The sequence below is a fragment of the Simochromis diagramma genome, unplaced genomic scaffold (assembly GCF_900408965.1).
Source record: "Simochromis diagramma unplaced genomic scaffold, fSimDia1.1 OVJJ01000420.1, whole genome shotgun sequence".
In the NCBI taxonomy this organism is placed as follows: domain Eukaryota; kingdom Metazoa; phylum Chordata; class Actinopteri; order Cichliformes; family Cichlidae; genus Simochromis; species Simochromis diagramma.
In genome coordinates, this window is record NW_024387071.1 from 42,680 (window position 1) to 63,799 (window position 21,120).

At 43.3% G+C, this 21,120-nt stretch overlaps 1 protein-coding gene across 4 annotated transcripts in view; it reads left to right on the forward strand.

Annotated features, from left to right (window-relative positions):
• The first annotated feature begins 5,956 nt into the window (after positions 1–5,956).
• LOC120742201 (proline-rich protein 36-like) overlaps positions 5,957–21,120 on the forward strand; it is a 35,233-nt gene continuing 20,069 nt past the window's right edge. Inside the window, exons 1-4 of one of the 4 annotated variants that reach the window (XM_040045363.1) lie at positions 5,957–6,722; positions 8,302–8,340; positions 15,936–15,974; positions 17,556–17,594. The gene's annotated coding sequence lies outside the window, so the exon portion shown is untranslated. Of the gene's footprint in view, positions 6,723–8,203; positions 8,341–15,511; positions 15,975–17,555; positions 17,595–21,120 lie in introns of those variants that run through there. The other 3 variants (XM_040045364.1, XM_040045362.1, XM_040045365.1) reach the window with 3 other exon arrangements.

Consider the following 21,120-nt stretch of genomic DNA (forward strand, 5'->3'; position numbering starts at 1 on the left):
TCCTTATAACCATGTGGATTTACTAACAAATCTTTTTAATAACTCGTGTCTCTCTATTTTAGACAATGTTTGTCCTGTGAAAACCAGATAAGCTCCTGTTTCAAAGTCGTAACCCCTGGATAAATGACGGCATTTGCTGTTTAAAGCGTTCCTGTCGCAAAGTTGAGCGACTATGGAGGAAAAAACCGTTTACATGTTAATCTTCTTCACATAAAGGACCTTTCAGTTGTATTTAACACTTCAGTTCGTGATGCGAGGGCTGCCTATTTCTCAGACCTAGTATCAAGAGCAGAGGTAACCCCCAAGGTACTTTTTAGTGATATTGTTGCTCCTGCTCCACCTGCTGTTTCAGTTACTAGAATGAAGATTTTCTTTGTTAAACAGTTAACCCTAACCCTAACCCACATTTTCTTTGTGTCTTTGTTAAAAAATCTTATAATGTCAGGAATATATCTCTTCATCTGTGTCTGTCTTGTCTGCTCCAACTCCACCTAGACCTGTTATCTTAGAACGATTTTTCCCTGTGTCCTGGTCAAAGGTTAGTTTATTCGATGAAAGCGTCCTCCTGCTCTCTTGATATTTTACATGGATCTTTGTTTAAAAAATGTCTTTCAGTCTTTCGGTCCCTGTTGTGCTTGCAATTATCAATACTTCATTAGTTTCTGGTCAGGTCCCTGGTTATTGCAAGAATGCTGTTATTCACCCACTTTTAAAAAACCTAAGCTTGACACTTCTCTTCTTAGCAGCTACAGATGAATTTCAAAATTAGCATTCATGCTAAGATTTTAGAAAAGGTTGTTGCTAAGCAGCTTATAGCTGTTCTAGATGAATACAACATTCTGGATGAATTCCAGTCTGGTTTTTGTAGAGCTCACTCTACGGAAACTACACTTCTTAGAGTCTCCAGTAACATCCTGATGAATTATAATGCAGGACAATGCTCTGTCTTACTGATGTTGGACCTGACCTCTAAATACAGGTCCTCTTCTACTTCATCTCGAATATGGTGTGCCACAGGGCTCTGTTTTGGGCCTTTATTGTTTTTGCTATATATATTCCCTCTCCAGCACTTGTGTGTGTTGTAAATGCTAAGGCTCTGTATGTGTGTGTATGCACGTGCGAGCATGTGAGTAAGTGTGTGTGTGCATGTGTGAGTGTACAAGGAGTGCAGAATTATTAGGCAAGTTGTATTTTTGAGGAATAATTTTATTATTGAACAACAACCATGTTGTCAATGAACCCAAAAAATTCATTAATATCAAAGCTGAAGTGTTTGGAAGTAGTTTTTTAGTTTGTTTTAGTTTTAGCTATTTTAGGGGGATATCTGTGTGTGCAGGTGACTATACTGTAACAAAACTATTAGGCAACTTAACAAAAACAAATATATACCTATTTCAATTATTTATTTTTACCAGTGAAACCAATATAACATCTCCACATTCACAAATATACATTTCTGACATTCAAAAACAAAACAAAAACAAATCAGCGACCAATATAGCCACCTTTCTTTGCAAGGACACTCAAAAGACTGCCATCCATGGATTCTGTCAGTGTTTTGATCTGTTCACCATCAACATTGCGTGCAGCAGCAACCACAGCCTCCCAGACACTGTTCAGAGAGGTGTACTGTTTTCCCTCCTTGTAAATCTCACATTTGATGATGGACCACAGGTTCTCAATGGGGTCCAGATCAGGTGAACAAGGTGGCCATGTCATTAGTTTTTCTTCTTTTATACCCTTTCTTGCCAGCCACGCTGTGGAGTACTTGGACGCGTGTGATGGAGCATTGTCCTGCATGAAAATCATGTTTTTCTTGAAGGATGCAGACTTCTTCCTGTACCACTGCTTGAAGAAGGTGTCTTCCAGAAACTGGCAGTAGGACTGGGAGTTGAGCTTGACTCCATCCTCAACCCGAAAAGGCCCCACAAGCTCATCTTTGATGATACCAGCCCAAACCAGTACTCCACCTCCACCTTGCTGGCGTCTGAGTCGGACTGGAGCTCTCTGCCCTTTACCAATCCAGCCACGGGCCCATCCATCTGGCCCATCAAGACTCACTCTCATTTCATCAGTCCATAAAATCTTAGAAAAATCAGTCTTGAGATATTTCTTGGCCCAGTCTTGACGTTTCAGCTTGTGTGTCTTGTTCAGTGGTGGTCGTCTTTCAGCCTTTCTTACCTTGGCCATGTCTCTGAGTATTGCACACCTTGTGCTTTTGGGCACTCCAGTGATGTTGCAGCTCTGAAATATGGCCAAACTGGTGGCAAGTGGCATCTTGGCAGCTGCACGCTTGACTTTTCTCAGTTCATGGGCAGTTATTTTGCGCCTTGGTTTGTCCACACGCTTCTTGCGACCCTGTTGACTATTTTGAATGAAACGCTTGATTGTTCGATGATCACGCTTCAGAAGCTTTGCAATTTTGAGACTGCTGCATCCCTCTGCAAGATATCTCACTATTTTTGACTTTTCTGAGCCTGTCAAGTCCTTCTTTTGACCCATTTTGCCAAAGGAAAGGACGTTGCCTAATAATTATGCACACCTGATATAGGGTGTTGATGTCATTAGACCACACCCCTTCTCATTACAGAGATGCACATCACCTAATATGCTTAATTGGTAGTAGGCTTTCGAGCCTATACAGCTTGGAGTAAGACAACATGCATGAAGAGGATGATGTGGACAAAATACTCATTTGCCTAATAATTCTGCACTCCCTGTACACTGGGGAGTAATCAGGGAATGGGAAACAGGAGGGAGACACAGCTGGGAGAAATTACACTAACGAGACAGGGGAGAAGTTAAACTGAACACACTGACATCAGGCTGGGACTACGAAAATAAAACACCAAACTCAAAACAAATCACAAAGATGCAGACTTGACACTGAGAGGCAGACTGAAAGAATATAACGCATGGAAGCCAGAGACGACATAGACTTAAGGAAGAATTAACATCAAACTAAACTCATGACCAGAACCAAACTGAAACATTGATTTATAATAATAATCAAAACTGGATAGCTAAAGAATCAGACATAAATCATAATACAGAAAAAAACCAAAACATAAGAAACAGAAAATGCTGGGTCAAAATGACCCAGAACCGTGACAGATTATTGTAATTCTTTGTTCACGTGTTTGTGTAAAGCCTCTGTGAATCATCTGCAAGTTGTTCAGAATGCTGCCGCAAAGCTTCTGACCAAGACATTGACATTCATCGCTGTGCATGGACAAGCACCAACCTATATCAGAGATCTTTTACATCAGTACTTCCCTCACATGTCCATGAGGTCATGTGATCAGGGCTTGTTGGTCGTCCAACATACAAGGCTGAAAACGAAAGGCGATAGAGCGTTTGTAACTGTGGCCCCCAGACTCTGGAACTCCCTTCCTTTGAACCTGAGATCTGTGGACTCAGTGGTTTCATTTAAAAAAAACAGCTAAAAATTCATCTTTTGAAACTTCCATCCATCTTCATCCATTTTATCCGGGGCGGGGTCGCAGGGGCAGCAGCCTAAGCAGAGAAGCCCAGACCTCCCTCTCCCCAGCCACCTCCTCCAGCTTATCCAAGGGAACACCAAGGCGTTCCCAGGCCAGCCGAGAGATATAATCTCTCCAGTGTCCTGGGTCTGCCCCGGGGCCTCCTCCAGGTGGGACATGCCTGGAACACCTCACCCAGGAGGCGCCCAGGGGGCATCCTTGTCAGATGCCCGAACCACCTCAGCTGGCTCCTTTCGATGTGCAGGAGCAGCGGCTCTACTCTGAGCCCCTCCCGGATGGCCGAACTTCTCACCCTATCTCTAATTGAGAGGCCAGCCACCCTTCGGAGGAAGCTCATTTCTGCCGCTTGCATCTGCGATCTCGTTCTTTCGGTCACTACCCCCCATAGGTGAGGGTAGTGATGGAGATCGACCGGTAAATTTAGAGCTTCGCTTTTACACTCAGCTCCCTCTTCACCACGACGGACCGGTGCAGCGTCCGCATCACTGCAGCCGCAGCACCAATCCGTCTGTTGATCTCCGGCTCCCTTCTCCCATCACTCGCGAACAAGACCCCGAGATACTTGAACTCCACCACTTGAGGCAGGAACTCATCCCCAACCCGGAGTGGGCACTCCACCCTTTTCCGGCTGAGAACCATGGCCTCAGATTTGGAGGTGCTGATCCTCATTCCTGCTGCTTCACACTCGGCTGCAAACCGTTCCAGTGCGAGCTGGAGGCCTTCACCCGATGAAGCCAACAGAACCACATCATCCACGAAAAGCAGAGATGAGATTCTGAGGCCACCGAAGTGAATGCCCTCCGCCACTTGGCTGCGCCTAGAAATCCTGTCCATAAAAATTATGAACAGAATCGGTTACAAAGGGCAGCCCTGACGGAGCCCATCCTTATTGCCGGCAATGCGAACCAAGCTCCTGCAACGGTTGTACAGGGATCGAATGGCCCGTAGCAATGGGCCAGACACCCCATACTCCCGCAGCACCTCCTACAGGACACCCCGAGGGACACGGTCGAATGCCTTCTCCAAGTCCACAAAACACATGTAGACTGGTTGGGCAAACTCCTATGCACCCTCAAATATCCTTGAGAGGATAAAGAGCTGGTCCAGTGTTCCGCGACCAGGACGAAAACTGCATTGTTCCTCCTGTATCCGAGGTTCGACTAGCGGACGAACTCTCCTTTCCAGCACACTGGCATAGACTTTCCCAGGGAGGCTGAGGAGTGTGATCCCCCTGTAGTTAAACTTGCCTTTGGTTGATTTCTGTTTGTTGTTGTTTTAGCTTTTCTGTGAAGCACCTTGTGATTTTTATCTTGAAAGGTGCTATACAAATACATTTTACTTACTTTAACTTAAAAGAGTCAAAAAGCAGAGTGGCTTTGGGGACAAAGGTGGCTCTCCTCCTCTCAGTCCTGCAGGAAATGAAGCGGAGGTGCTGCCCAGAGGGGAGCCATTGAAATGTGGGGTGAAGAATGTGAGAGGGGTCATTAATAATTTTGGCTTCCTGTCTCAGGGCTTGTTGGCTGAAAACCTGTGCAAGAGTTCTGACAGGCAAGCCAATGATTTTAGAACTCCCTAATGCAGTGTGTTGCAGTCTGTTCCTGTTCTTAAGGCTGAGGGAGTGGAACCAGCAGGTGATGGAGAAGGTGATGATGCTTTCCAGAAGGCATTGCAAAACTCATCATGATGTGTGCGCTGACTCCAAAGGAGTTGAGTTTCCTAAGGAGGTATAGCCATTGGTGGCAAGTCCTGAGATTCTCCTCTGTGTTGGCGGAGAATTTCAGGAGGTTGTCAAAGAAGGTTCCCGGGTATTTGTACTCCTCAACTACCTCCACTGGCTTCCCATGGATAGTGGTGGTGACTGAAGCAGCCAGATCCCTCTGCCTACTGGAGAAGTCACCACCATCTCTTTGGTTATGCTCACATTCAGTTCAATTTTGGAGCTGTCACACCATTCTACAAACTCCTGAAGAGCAGGTCCGTGGTGTTGTGAGGGGCCTGACTGCAATGAAAGGAGAACTGTGTCGTCAGCGTATTTCACCAGGTGACAGTTGGGAGAAAAGTTTTAAGACAGGCTTTACAACCAAACAACCAAATGAGTAATGAACCAAAGAGTAAAACAGTGAAATGTGGATTATTACGCATTAGGTCTCTCTCTTCCAAGTCTCTGTTAGTACATGACTTAATTATTGATCAACACATCAATTTACTCTGTTTACTTACCGAAACAGGAAGTAATGTCATTTTCACGGAAAATGTCGTTTATTTGGTTTTTTTTTTTTTGTTTTCTTACCTTCGGGGCCTTATAAGCCTACACTGTTTTTTTTTTTATCCATGTTTAACTTTAGGCTTTTCTGTATCATTTCTGGGATGCTTAGAACTCAAGTTGCACTGCTGGAAATAGTTTTATTTTGATGCACATGCTGTGTTTTTGCAAATTTGCATTGTAATATTTATTTTCATTTTCCCTGCAGTACATAAAAAATTGTTGTATCTCAAAAATAAATCTATGAAGACACGCAAAATAAATTCCCTGTTGTTGGAAACTATTTTGTGCAACTTTTTTCTATTTACAGTTTTGAGGGATAAACCCCTTAAATTTCTGTAATTAGAAATATATGTAAGGAAAACAAAAACGATTTTCAATTTCTTTGTAGTTTATTGCACTTTTTTGAAAATTACGTAGTTAATATGGTCTCAAGAATAATGTGTATGTGTTAGTCTTCATAGGGAAAATAATCCTCTGCCTTTAACCCATTCACCTAGTGAAGCAGTGGGCAGCCACCAATGCAGCACCTGGGGAGCAGTTTGTACGGACTGTACCTTGCCCAGGAATTACATCAGGGTAGCCGTTAAGTGGAGTCGAACCCCCAACTTTCTGATCATGGGCAACCACTCTACCTACTGAGCTACCCCTGCGCTTAATGGATACATATTATTCAAATTTTGGGCTATAACACTTGCATTGGTGTATAGCAACTAGAAATGCTCCCAAAAGTGTCACTACAGCATGTAAAAACATAAAGATAAGCTCTTGCGGACTTGGTTCAACGACAGGGCTTAAAGGGTTAAACAAAAATTGATTATTAAACAAACATTGATTATTAACCAGACATTGATTATTAACCAAACATTGATTATTAACCAGACATTGATCCTGTGTTTTCTTTTTCTTTCTCCAAGAAGTTGCAGTTAATGAGAACGAGGAAAACTCCAACCAAGGTAAGACAATCTTGCCTGATTTGCTGTAAAGTATATTTCCATGATTTTTTGGACACAATCTAATTCATAGTTGTACTGTTAGGTCTGCACTCGCAGGCCTCGCTAACTCAGAGGCTTCTCACCATGAGCAAAGCAAGACAATAGGAGCTCAACCGGTTTTTACTTGCGCAAGGGAAGCCTGGTCGGGGTCTCAGAGTTACATGGTCTTCACCCGAGCTCAGCCGACTTCAAAATTCCAGCTTCCCCTCACAGCCTTTTGTTGAACCCAGTTGGATAGTTCTATAAATTCCATGTGTATAACCTGAAAGGGGTGACTGCAAAAATCTTTGATAAGGGATTGAATCCTACTGTATGAAAATGTCATTCTAGTGCTGTTATCATCTCGCCTGTTGAGACATGACATCGCCCATGGCTCAAATTGTAGCAGTCTTGTCTAAGTTCTTATCGTGCAAGCTTGCTCCTTTTGTGAGCCACATCTGTTTTCCTGCTGTCGGTTGAAGGGCAGAACACGTCGTACACCCCTGTAGTCTTCCTCAACGTCACTTTCCACCGTTGTTTTTGGATTTTGCTGTTGTTCAAAATCTCCTCATGACGATCTCTATGAAGCCAAGTGGTACAGCCCTCTGCCTTAACTCCTCTCTGGGTTGTCAGCTGTGCTGGAAATGGTCCCTGCTTCTCACTGGTTCTCTTGAAGCCTTCTGTCCTGGGCATCTGCACCTCAGTCTCTCCTTCCATACCATGCACGTCATGGTACCTACAATTTAAAAATGAAAACTACCCCGGAAAACCCTCTTTTGCCACATGTCCTTGCCATGCGTCAACTCAGCCCAATTAGAGATGCACAATAAAGTTGCACATTCTCTCTTAAAGATTCCAGGGCTTCTCCCCCGGATTAGTTCCGCCCCAGGCCTTTAAACCTGTGTCATGGTAAAAACATTAGCCAGTGGCATTCATGTTAAGTCTGTTTAACTCCTAGCTCCGCCTGGAGCCTGCATCCACACCACTATTGCTTGGAAAACAAAATCTGTAAGTTAACAAAAACTTCACATTTGCAAGCAACTGTAGGCCACAAGAGCAATAAAGCATCCAACACCACAGAGACAAGTGTACCATGTGCAGTTCATTTCCCCAAATCATTAGAAACACTACTGTTTCCATAATGTGCCCAAATCATGGACCATCCTATGTATTTGTGCATAGCTACTGTAACCAGTGACTTTCCTTAAGTAATGTCACTCACTTATTTGAACCCTATGAGCTCAATAGTGGTATGATAATGAGCCCAACACTATAATCTGTTCTGTAATCACTGCACATCCTGCTTTATCGTCACTTATGTCTGTCTGTGTCTGTGCCAAATCCTCCACAAGGGCTCTTAGAGAGACAAAAAGGTTAGCAGTGGAGCATCCTGGAGGTTAGGCCGGCGTTAACCGATTCCAGAGGTGCTGCTGTAATCATGTAGTCAACAAGCTGCCGTAAAAGGAGTGATACTGATTTTAACGCAGTATGTGTCTCACATTGTATACACATTATTAACTAACCAGACATTGATCCTGTGTTTTCTTTTTCTTTCTCCAAGAAGTTGCAGTTAATGAGAACGAGGAAAACTCCAACCAAGGTAAGACAATCTTGCCTGATTTGCTGTAAAGTATATTTCCATGATTTTTTGGAAACAATCTAATTCATAGTTGTACTGTTAGGTCTGCACTCGCAGGCCTCGCTAACTCAGAGGCTTCTCACCATGAGCAAAGCAAGACAATAGGAGCTCAATCGGTTTTTACTTGCGCAAGGGAAGCCTGGTCGGGGTCTCAGAGTTACATGGTCTTCACCCGAGCTCAGCCGACTTCAAAACTCCAGCCTCCCCTCACAGCCTTTTGTTGAACCAAAACAGTTACACAACCCCCCATTGTAAAACCCATATGGTGTGTTGTAAAGCCAAGGCACTGTGTGTGTGTATGTACGTGCAAGCATGTGAGTGTATGTGTGTGTGTGTATGTGTAAGTGTATAGATGACTTCCTGGTTACAACCGTTTTAACAACATCTCCAGTCATAAAAGGGGTCATCTCCCCTCACCCCATATATGGCTTAACCCCTTTAATGGTCCACCATTTACAAAGCACAGGTGAGCCCATAAAGGGCAGGAAGTAAACATTCCTTAGCAAATAAGGAAACCAGAAACTTAAATGCAATTTAACCAGAATCAGAGAGACTTTATTTATCCCCAAGTGGCTGTCCAGACTTGCTATCGTTGGAGATTTTAATATACACATTGATGATGTCTCTGACCCCTTTGCCAGAGGTATTCTTAGCCTCATGGACTCTTTCCATTTTACACAGCATGTCTGGTCCCACACAGCCTTTGATTTTACTTATTCTGAGGACAGTTTTTTTTTCCGGACCATCACTGTATTCTTTTTAATTTGTCTTTCCATCTGTTCCTCTCTCCTGCTCGTCATGTGGTTAGCTCTCGCATCAAAAATTCCTCTACTGCTGTTAAATTTTTGGATGCTTTTATGTTAGTTTTACCTCCTTATAACCATGTGGATTTACTAACAAATCTTTTTAATAACTCGTGTCTCTCTATTTTAGACAATGTTTTGTCCTGTGAAAACCAGATAAGCTCCTGTTTCAAAGTCGTACCCCTGGATAAATGACGGCATTTGCTGTTTTAAAGCGTTCCTGTCGCAAAGTTGAGCGACTATGGAGGAAAAACCGTTTACATGTTCATCTTCTTCACATAAAGGACCTTTCAGTTGTATTTAACACTTCAGTTCGTGATGCGAGGGCTGCCTATTTCTCAGACCTAGTATCAAAGAGCAGAGGTACCCCAAGGTACTTTTTAGTGATATTGTTGCTCCTGCTCCACCTGCTGTTTCAGTTACCTAGAATGAAGATTTTCTTTGTTAAACAGTTTAACCCTAACCCTAACCCACATTTCTTTGTGTCTTTGTTAAAAAGCTTATAATGTCAGGAATAATATCTCTTCATCTGTGTCTGTCTTGTCTGCTCCAACTCCACCTAGACCTGTTATCTTAGAACGATTTTTTCCCTGTGTCCTGGTCAAAGGTTAGTTTATTCGATGAAAGCGTCCTCCTGCTCTCTTGATATTTTACATGATCTTTGTTTAAAAATGTCTTTCAGTCTTTCGGTCCCTGTGTGCTTGCAATTATCAATACTTCATTAGTTTCTGGTCAGGTCCCTGGTTATTGCAAGAATGCTGTTATTCACCCACTTTTAAAAAACCTAAGCTTGACACTTCTCTTCTTAGCAGCTACAGATGAATTTCAAAATTAGCATTCATGCTAAGATTTTAGAAAAGGTTGTTGCTAAGCAGCTTATAGCTGTTCTAGATGAATACAACATTCTGGATGAATTCCAGTCTGGTTTTGTAGAGCTCACTCTACGGAAACTACACTTCTTAGAGTCTCCAGTAACATCCTGATGAATTATAATGCAGGACAATGCTCTGTCTTACTGATGTTGGACCTGACCTCTAAATACAGGTCCTCTTCTACTTCTCTCGAATATGGTGTGCCACAGGGCTCTGTTTTGGGGCCTTTATTGTTTTTGCTATATATATTCCCTCTCCAGCACTTGTGTGTGTTGTAAATGCTAAGGCTCTGTATGTGTGTGTATGCACGTGCGAGCATGTGAGTAAGTGTGTGTGTGCATGTGTGAGTGTACAAGGAGTGCAGAATTATTAGGCAAGTTGTATTTTTGAGGAATAATTTTATTATTGAACAACAACCATGTTGTCAATGAACCCAAAAAATTCATTAATATCAAAGCTGAATGTGTTTGGAAGTAGTTTTTAGTTTGTTTTTAGTTTTAGCTATTTTAGGGGGATATCTGTGTGTGCAGGTGACTATTACTGTGCATAATTATTAGGCAACTTAACAAAAAACAAATATATACCTATTTCAATTATTTATTTTTACCAGTGAAACCAATATAACATCTCCACATTCACAAATATACATTTCTGACATTCAAAAACAAAACAAAAACAAATCAGCGACCAATATAGCCACCTTTCTTTGCAAGGACACTCAAAAGACTGCCATCCATGGATTCTGTCAGTGTTTTGATCTGTTCACCATCAACATTGCGTGCAGCAGCAACCACAGCCTCCCAGACACTGTTCAGAGAGGTGTACTGTTTTCCCTCCTTGTAAATCTCACATTTGATGATGGACCACAGGTTCTCAATGGGGTCCAGATCAGGTGAACAAGGTGGCCATGTCATTAGTTTTTCTTCTTTTATACCCTTTCTTGCCAGCCACGCTGTGGAGTACTTGGACGCGTGTGATGGAGCATTGTCCTGCATGAAAATCATGTTTTTCTTGAAGGATGCAGACTTCTTCCTGTACCACTGCTTGAAGAAGGTGTCTTCCAGAAACTGGCAGTAGGACTGGGAGTTGAGCTTGACTCCATCCTCAACCCGAAAAGGCCCCACAAGCTCATCTTTGATGATACCAGCCCAAACCAGTACTCCACCTCCACCTTGCTGGCGTCTGAGTCGGACTGGAGCTCTCTGCCCTTTACCAATCCAGCCACGGGCCCATCCATCTGGCCCATCAAGACTCACTCTCATTTCATCAGTCCATAAAATCTTAGAAAAATCAGTCTTGAGATATTTCTTGGCCCAGTCTTGACGTTTCAGCTTGTGTGTCTTGTTCAGTGGTGGTCGTCTTTCAGCCTTTCTTACCTTGGCCATGTCTCTGAGTATTGCACACCTTGTGCTTTTGGGCACTCCAGTGATGTTGCAGCTCTGAAATATGGCCAAACTGGTGGCAAGTGGCATCTTGGCAGCTGCACGCTTGACTTTTCTCAGTTCATGGGCAGTTATTTTGCGCGTTGGTTTGTCCACACGCTTCTTGCGACCCTGTTGACTATTTTGAATGAAACGCTTGATTGTTCGATGATCACGCTTCAGAAGCTTTGCAATTTTGAGACTGCTGCATCCCTCTGCAAGATATCTCACTATTTTTGACTTTTCTGAGCCTGTCAAGTCCTTCTTTTGACCCATTTTGCCAAAGGAAAGGACGTTGCCTAATAATTATGCACACCTGATATAGGGTGTTGATGTCATTAGACCACACCCCTTCTCATTACAGAGATGCACATCACCTAATATGCTTAATTGGTAGTAGGCTTTCGAGCCTATACAGCTTGGAGTAAGACAACATGCATGAAGAGGATGATGTGGACAAAATACTCATTTGCCTAATAATTCTGCACTCCCTGTACACTGGGGAGTAATCAGGGAATGGGAAACAGGAGGGAGACACAGCTGGGAGAAATTACACTAACGAGACAGGGGAGAAGTTAAACTGAACACACTGACATCAGGCTGGGACTACGAAAATAAAACACCAAACTCAAAACAAATCACAAAGATGCAGACTTGACACTGAGAGGCAGACTGAAAGAATATAACGCATGGAAGCCAGAGACGACATAGACTTAAGGAAGAATTAACATCAAACTAAACTCATGACCAGAACCAAACTGAAACATTGATTTATAATAATAATCAAAACTGGATAGCTAAAGAATCAGACATAAATCATAATACAGAAAAAAAACCAAAACATAAGAAACAGAAAATGCTGGGTCAAAATGACCCAGAACCGTGACAGATTATTGTAATTCTTTGTTCACGTGTTTGTGTAAAGCCTCTGTGAATCATCTGCAAGTTGTTCAGAATGCTGCCGCAAAGCTTCTGACCAAGACATTGACATTCATCGCTGTGCATGGACAAGCACCAACCTATATCAGAGATCTTTTACATCAGTACTTCCCTCACATGTCCATGAGGTCATGTGATCAGGGCTTGTTGGTCGTCCAACATACAAGGCTGAAAACGAAAGGCGATAGAGCGTTTGTAACTGTGGCCCCCAGACTCTGGAACTCCCTTCCTTTGAACCTGAGATCTGTGGACTCAGTGGTTTCATTTAAAAAAAACAGCTAAAAATTCATCTTTTGAAACTTCCATCCATCTTCATCCATTTTATCCGGGGCGGGGGTCGCAGGGGCAGCAGCCTAAGCAGAGAAGCCCAGACCTCCCTCTCCCCAGCCACCTCCTCCAGCTTATCCAAGGGAACACCAAGGCGTTCCCAGGCCAGCCGAGAGATATAATCTCTCCAGTGTCCTGGGTCTGCCCCGGGGCCTCCTCCAGGTGGGACATGCCTGGAACACCTCACCCAGGAGGCGCCCAGGGGGCATCCTTGTCAGATGCCCGAACCACCTCAGCTGGCTCCTTTCGATGTGCAGGAGCAGCGGCTCTACTCTGAGCCCCTCCCGGATGGCCGAACTTCTCACCCTATCTCTAATTGAGAGGCCAGCCACCCTTCGGAGGAAGCTCATTTCTGCCGCTTGCATCTGCGATCTCGTTCTTTCGGTCACTACCCCCCCATAGGTGAGGGTAGTGATGGAGATCGACCGGTAAATTTAGAGCTTCGCTTTTACACTCAGCTCCCTCTTCACCACGACGGACCGGTGCAGCGTCCGCATCACTGCAGCCGCAGCACCAATCCGTCTGTTGATCTCCGGCTCCCTTCTCCCATCACTCGCGAACAAGACCCCGAGATACTTGAACTCCACCACTTGAGGCAGGAACTCATCCCCAACCCGGAGTGGGCACTCCACCCTTTTCCGGCTGAGAACCATGGCCTCAGATTTGGAGGTGCTGATCCTCATTCCTGCTGCTTCACACTCGGCTGCAAACCGTTCCAGTGCGAGCTGGAGGCCTTCACCCGATGAAGCCAACAGAACCACATCATCCACGAAAAGCAGAGATGAGATTCTGAGGCCACCGAAGTGAATGCCCTCCGCCACTTGGCTGCGCCTAGAAATCCTGTCCATAAAAATTATGAACAGAATCGGTTACAAAGGGCAGCCCTGACGGAGCCCATCCTTATTGCCGGCAATGCGAACCAAGCTCCTGCAACGGTTGTACAGGGATCGAATGGCCCGTAGCAATGGGCCAGACACCCCATACTCCCGCAGCACCTCCTACAGGACACCCCGAGGGACACGGTCGAATGCCTTCTCCAAGTCCACAAAACACATGTAGACTGGTTGGGCAAACTCCTATGCACCCTCAAATATCCTTGAGAGGATAAAGAGCTGGTCCAGTGTTCCGCGACCAGGACGAAAACTGCATTGTTCCTCCTGTATCCGAGGTTCGACTAGCGGACGAACTCTCCTTTCCAGCACACTGGCATAGACTTTCCCAGGGAGGCTGAGGAGTGTGATCCCCCTGTAGTTAAACTTGCCTTTGGTTGATTTCTGTTTGTTGTTGTTTTTAGCTTTTCTGTGAAGCACCTTGTGATTTTTATCTTGAAAGGTGCTATACAAATACATTTTACTTACTTTAACTTAAAAGAGTCAAAAAGCAGAGTGGCTTTGGGGACAAAGGTGGCTCTCCTCCTCTCAGTCCTGCAGGAAATGAAGCGGAGGTGCTGCCCAGAGGGGAGCCATTGAAATGTGGGGTGAAGAATGTGAGAGGGGTCATTAATAATTTTGGCTTCCTGTCTCAGGGCTTGTTGGCTGAAAACCTGTGCAAGAGTTCTGACAGGCAAGCCAATGATTTTAGAACTCCCTAATGCAGTGTGTTGCAGTCTGTTCCTGTTCTTAAGGCTGAGGGAGTGGAACCAGCAGGTGATGGAGAAGGTGATGATGCTTTCCAGAAGGCATTGCAAAACTCATCATGATGTGTGCGCTGACTCCAAAGGAGTTGAGTTTCCTAAGGAGGTATAGCCATTGGTGGCAAGTCCTGAGATTCTCCTCTGTGTTGGCGGAGAATTTCAGGAGGTTGTCAAAGAAGGTTCCCGGGTATTTGTACTCCTCAACTACCTCCACTGGCTTCCCATGGATAGTGGTGGTGACTGAAGCAGCCAGATCCCTCTGCCTACTGGAGAAGTCACCACCATCTCTTTGGTTATGCTCACATTCAGTTCAATTTTGGAGCTGTCACACCATTCTACAAACTCCTGAAGAGCAGGTCCGTGGTGTTGTGAGGGGCCTGACTGCAATGAAAGGAGAACTGTGTCGTCAGCGTATTTCACCAGGTGACAGTTGGGAGAAAAGTTTTAAGACAGGCTTTACAACCAAACAACCAAATGAGTAATGAACCAAAGAGTAAAACAGTGAAATGTGGATTATTACGCATTAGGTCTCTCTCTTCCAAGTCTCTGTTAGTACATGACTTAATTATTGATCAACACATCAATTTACTCTGTTTACTTACCGAAACAGGAAGTAATGTCATTTTCACGGAAAATGTCGTTTATTTGGTTTTTTTTTTTTGTTTTCTTACCTTCGGGGCCTTATAAGCCTACACTGTTTTTTTTTTTATCCATGTTTAACTTTAGGCTTTTCTGTATAGTTTCTGGGATGCTTAGAACTCAAGTTGCACTGCTGGAAATAGTTTATTTTGATGCACATGCTGTGTTTTTGCAAATTTGCATTGTAATATTTATTTTCATTTTCCCTGCAGTACATAAAAAATTGTTGTATCTCAAAAATAAATCTATGAAGACACGCAAAATAAATTCCCTGTTGTTGGAAACTATTTTGTGCAACTTTTTTCTATTTACAGTTTTGAGGGATAAACCCCTTAAATTTCTGTAATTAGAAATATATGTAAGGAAAACAAAAACGATTTTCAATTTCTTTGTAGTTTATTGCACTTTTTTGAAAATTACGTAGTTAATATGGTCTCAAGAATAATGTGTATGTGTTAGTCTTCATAGGGAAAATAATCCTCTGCCTTTAAACCCATTCACCTAGTGAAGCAGTGGGCAGCCACCAATGCAGCACCTGGGGAGCAGTTTGTACGGACTGTACCTTGCCCAGGAATTACATCAGGGTAGCCGTTAAGTGGAGTCGAACCCCCAACTTTCTGATCATGGGCAACCACTCTACCTACTGAGCTACCCCTGCGCTTAATGGATACATATTATTCAAATTTTGGGCTATAACACTTGCATTGGTGTATAGCAACTAGAAATGCTCCCAAAAGTGTCACTACAGCATGTAAAAACATAAAGATAAGCTCTTGCGGACTTGGTTCAACGACAGGGCTTAAAGGGTTAAACAAAAATTGATTATTAAACAAACATTGATTATTAACCAGACATTGATTATTAACCAAACATTGATTATTAACCAGACATTGATCCTGTGTTTTCTTTTTCTTTCTCCAAGAAGTTGCAGTTAATGAGAACGAGGAAAACTCCAACCAAGGTAAGACAATCTTGCCTGATTTGCTGTAAAGTATATTTCCATGATTTTTTGGACACAATCTAATTCATAGTTGTACTGTTAGGTCTGCACTCGCAGGCCTCGCTAACTCAGAGGCTTCTCACCATGAGCAAAGCAAGACAATAGGAGCTCAACCGGTTTTTACTTGCGCAAGGGAAGCCTGGTCGGGGTCTCAGAGTTACATGGTCTTCACCCGAGCTCAGCCGACTTCAAAATTCCAGCTTCCCCTCACAGCCTTTTGTTGAACCCAGTTGGATAGTTCTATAAATTCCATGTGTATAACCTGAAAGGGGTGACTGCAAAAATCTTTGATAAGGGATTGAATCCTACTGTATGAAAATGTCATTCTAGTGCTGTTATCATCTCGCCTGTTGAGACATGACATCGCCCATGGCTCAAATTGTAGCAGTCTTGTCTAAGTTCTTATCGTGCAAGCTTGCTCCTTTTGTGAGCCACATCTGTTTTCCTGCTGTCGGTTGAAGGGCAGAACACGTCGTACACCCCTGTAGTCTTCCTCAACGTCACTTTCCACCGTTGTTTTTGGATTTTGCTGTTGTTCAAAATCTCCTCATGACGATCTCTATGAAGCCAAGTGGTACAGCCCTCTGCCTTAACTCCTCTCTGGGTTGTCAGCTGTGCTGGAAATGGTCCCTGCTTCTCACTGGTTCTCTTGAAGCCTTCTGTCCTGGGCATCTGCACCTCAGTCTCTCCTTCCATACCATGCACGTCATGGTACCTACAATTTAAAAATGAAAACTACCCCGGAAAACCCTCTTTTGCCACATGGTCCTTGCCATGCGTCAACTCAGCCCAATTAGAGATGCACAATAAAGTTGCACATTCTCTCTTAAAGATTCCAGGGCTTCTCCCCCGGATTAGTTCCGCCCCAGGCCTTTAAACCTGTGTCATGGTAAAAACATTAGCCAGTGGCATTCATGTTAAGTCTGTTTAACTCCTAGCTCCGCCTGGAGCCTGCATCCACACCACTATTGCTTGGAAAACAAAATCTGTAAGTTAACAAAAACTTCACATTTGCAAGCAACTGTAGGCCACAAGAGCAATAAAGCATCCAACACCACAGAGACAAGTGTACCATGTGCAGTTCATTTCCCCAAATCATTAGAAACACTACTGTTTCCATAATGTGCCCAAATCATGGACCATCCTATGTATTTGTGCATAGCTACTGTAACCAGTGACTTTCCTTAAGTAATGTCACTCACTTATTTGAACCCTATGAGCTCAATAGTGGTATGATAATGAGCCCAACACTATAATCTGTTCTGTAATCACTGCACATCCTGCTTTATCGTCACTTATGTCTGTCTGTGTCTGTGCCAAATCCTCCACAAGGGCTCTTAGAGAGACAAAAAGGTTAGCAGTGGAGCATCCTGGAGGTTAGGCCGGCGTTAACCGATTCCAGAGGTGCTGCTGTAAATCATGTAGTCAACAAGCTGCCGTAAAAGGAGTGATACTGATTTTAACGCAGTATGTGTCTCACATTGTATACACATTATTAACTAACCAGACATTGATCCTGTGTTTTCTTTTTCTTTCTCCAAGAAGTCGCAGTTAATGAGAACGAGGAAAACTCCAACCAAGGTAAGACAATCTTGCCTGATTTGCTGTAAAGTATATTTCCATGATTTTTTGGAAACAATCTAATTCATAGTTGTACTGTTAGGTCTGCACTCGCAGGCCTCGCTAACTCAGAGGCTTCTCACCATGAGCAAAGCAAGACAATAGGAGCTCAATCGGTTTTTACTTGCGCAAGGGAAGCCTGGTCGGGGTCTCAGAGTTACATGGTCTTCACCCGAGCTCAGCCGACTTCAAAACTCCAGCCTCCCCTCACAGCCTTTTGTTGAACCAAAACAGTTACACAACCCCCCATTGTAAAACCCATATGGTGTGTTGTAAAGCCAAGGCACTGTGTGTGTGTATGTACGTGCAAGCATGTGAGTGTATGTGTGTGTGTGTATGTGTAAGTGTATAGATGACTTCCTGGTTACAACCGTTTTAACAACATCTCCAGTCATAAAAGGGTCATCTCCCCTCACCCCGTATATGGCTTAACCCCTTTAATGGTCCACCATTTACAAAGCACAGGTGAGCCCATAAAGGGCAGGAAGTAAACATTCCTTAGCAAATAAGGAAACCAGAAACTTAAATGCAATTTAACCAGAATCAGAGAGACTTTATTTATCCCCAAGTGGCTGTCCAGACTTGCTATCGTTGGAGATTTTAATATACACATTGATGATGTCTCTGACCCCTTTGCCAGAGGTATTCTTAGCCTCATGGACTCTTTCCATTTTACACAGCATGTCTGGTCCCACACAGCCTTTGATTTTACTTATTCTGAGGACAGTTTTTTTTTCCGGACCATCACTGTATTCTTTTTAATTTGTCTTTCCATCTGTTCCTCTCTCCTGCTCGTCATGTGGTTAGCTCTCGCATCAAAAATTCCTCTACTGCTGTTAAATTTTGGGATGCTTTTATGTTAGTTTTACCTCCTTATAACCATGTGGATTTACTAACAAATCTTTTTAATAACTCGTGTCTCTCTATTTTAGACAATGTTTGTCCTGTGAAAACCAGATAAGCTCCTGTTTCAAAGTCGTACCCCTGGATAAATGACGGCATTTGCTGTTTAAAGCGTTCCTGTCGCAAAGTTGAGCGACTATGGAGGAAAAACCGTTTACATGTTCATCTTCTTCACATAAAGGACCTTTCAGTTGTATTTAACACTTCAGTTCGTGATGCGAGGGCTGCCTATTTCTCAGACCTAGTATCAAAGAGCAGAGGTAACCCCAAGGTACTTTTTAGTGATATTGTTGCTCCTGCTCCACCTGCTGTTTCAGTTACCTAGAATGAAGATTTTCTTTGTTAAACAGTTAACCCTAACCCTAACCCACATTTTCTTTGTGTCTTTGTTAAAAAAGCTTATAATGTCAGGAATAATATCTCTTCATCTGTGTCTGTCTTGTCTGCTCCAACTCCACCTAGACCTGTTATCTTAGAACGATTTTTCCCTGTGTCCTGGTCAAAGGTTAGTTTATTCGATGAAAGCGTCCTCCTGCTCTCTTGATATTTTACATGGATCTTTGTTTAAAAATGTCTTTCAGTCTTTCGGTCCCTGTGTGCTTGCAATTATCAATACTTCATTAGTTTCTGGTCAGGTCCCTGGTTATTGCAAGAATGCTGTTATTCACCCACTTTTAAAAAACCTAAGCTTGACACTTCTCTTCTTAGCAGCTACAGATGAATTTCAAAATTAGCATTCATGCTAAGATTTTAGAAAAGGTTGTTGCTAAGCAGCTTATAGCTGTTCTAGATGAATACAACATTCTGGATGAATTCCAGTCTGGTTTTTGTAGAGCTCACTCTACGGAAACTACACTTCTTAGAGTCTCCAGTAACATCCTGATGAATTATAATGCAGGACAATGCTCTGTCTTACTGATGTTGGACCTGACCTCTAAATACAGGTCCTCTTCTACTTCTCTCGAATATGGTGTGCCACAGGGCTCTGTTTTGGGGCCTTTATTGTTTTTGCTATATATATTCCCTCTCCAGCACTTGTGTGTGTTGTAAATGCTAAGGCTCTGTATGTGTGTGTATGCACGTGCGAGCATGTGAGTAAGTGTGTGTGTGCATGTGTGAGTGTACAAGGAGTGCAGAATTATTAGGCAAGTTGTATTTTTGAGGAATAATTTTATTATTGAACAACAACCATGTTGTCAATGAACCCAAAAAATTCATTAATATCAAAGCTGAATGTGTTTGGAAGTAGTTTTTAGTTTGTTTTTAGTTTTAGCTATTTTAGGGGGATATCTGTGTGTGCAGGTGACTATTACTGTGCATAATTATTAGGCAACTTAACAAAAAACAAATATATACCTATTTCAATTATTTATTTTTACCAGTGAAACCAATATAACATCTCCACATTCACAAATATACATTTCTGACATTCAAAAACAAAACAAAACAAATCAGCGACCAATATAGCCACCTTTCTTTGCAAGGACACTCAAAAGACTGCCATCCATGGATTCTGTCAGTGTTTTGATCTGTTCACCATCAACATTGCGTGCAGCAGCAACCACAGCCTCCCAGACACTGTTCAGAGAGGTGTACTGTTTTCCCTCCTTGTAAGCCTCACATTTGATGATGGACCACAGGTTCTCAATGGGGTTCAGATCAGGTGAACAAGGTGGCCATGTCATTAGTTTTTCTTCTTTTATACCCTTTCTTGCCAGCCACGCTGTGGAGTACTTGGACGCGTGTGATGGAGCATTGTCCTGCATGAAAATCATGTTTTTCTTGAAGGATGCAGACTTCTTCCTGTACCACTGCTTGAAGAAGGTGTCTTCCAGAAACTGGCAGTAGGACTGGGAGTTGAGCTTGACTCCATCCTCAACCCGAAAAGGCCCCACAAGCTCATCTTTGATGATACCAGCCCAAACCAGTACTCCACCTCCACCTTGCTGGCGTCTGAGTCGGACTGGAGCTCTCTGCCCTTTACCAATCCAGCCACGGGCCCATCCATCTGGCCCATCAAGACTCACTCTCATTTCATCAGTCCATAAAACCTTAGAAAAATCAGTCTTGAGATATTTCTTGGCCCAGTCTTGACGTTTCAGCTTGTGTGTCTTGTTCAGTGGTGGTCGTCTTTCAGCCTTTCTTACCTTGGCCATGTCTCTGAGTATTGCACACCTTGTGCTTTTGGGCACTCCAGTGATGTTGCAGCTCTGAAATATGGCCAAACTGGTGGCAAGTGGCATCTTGGCAGCTGCACGCTTGACTTTTCTCAGTTCATGGGCAGTTATTTTGCGCCTTGGTTTGTCCACACGCTTCTTGCGACCCTGTTGACTATTTTGAATGAAACGCTTGATTGTTCGATGATCACGCTTCAGAAGCTTTGCAATTTTGAGACTGCTGCATCCCTCTGCAAGATATCTCACTATTTTTGACTTTTCTGAGCCTGTCAAGTCCTTCTTTTGACCCATTTTGCCAAAGGAAAGGACGTTGCCTAATAATTATGCACACCTGATATAGGGTGTTGATGTCATTAGACCACACCCCTTCTCATTACAGCGATGCACATCGCCTAATATGCTTAATT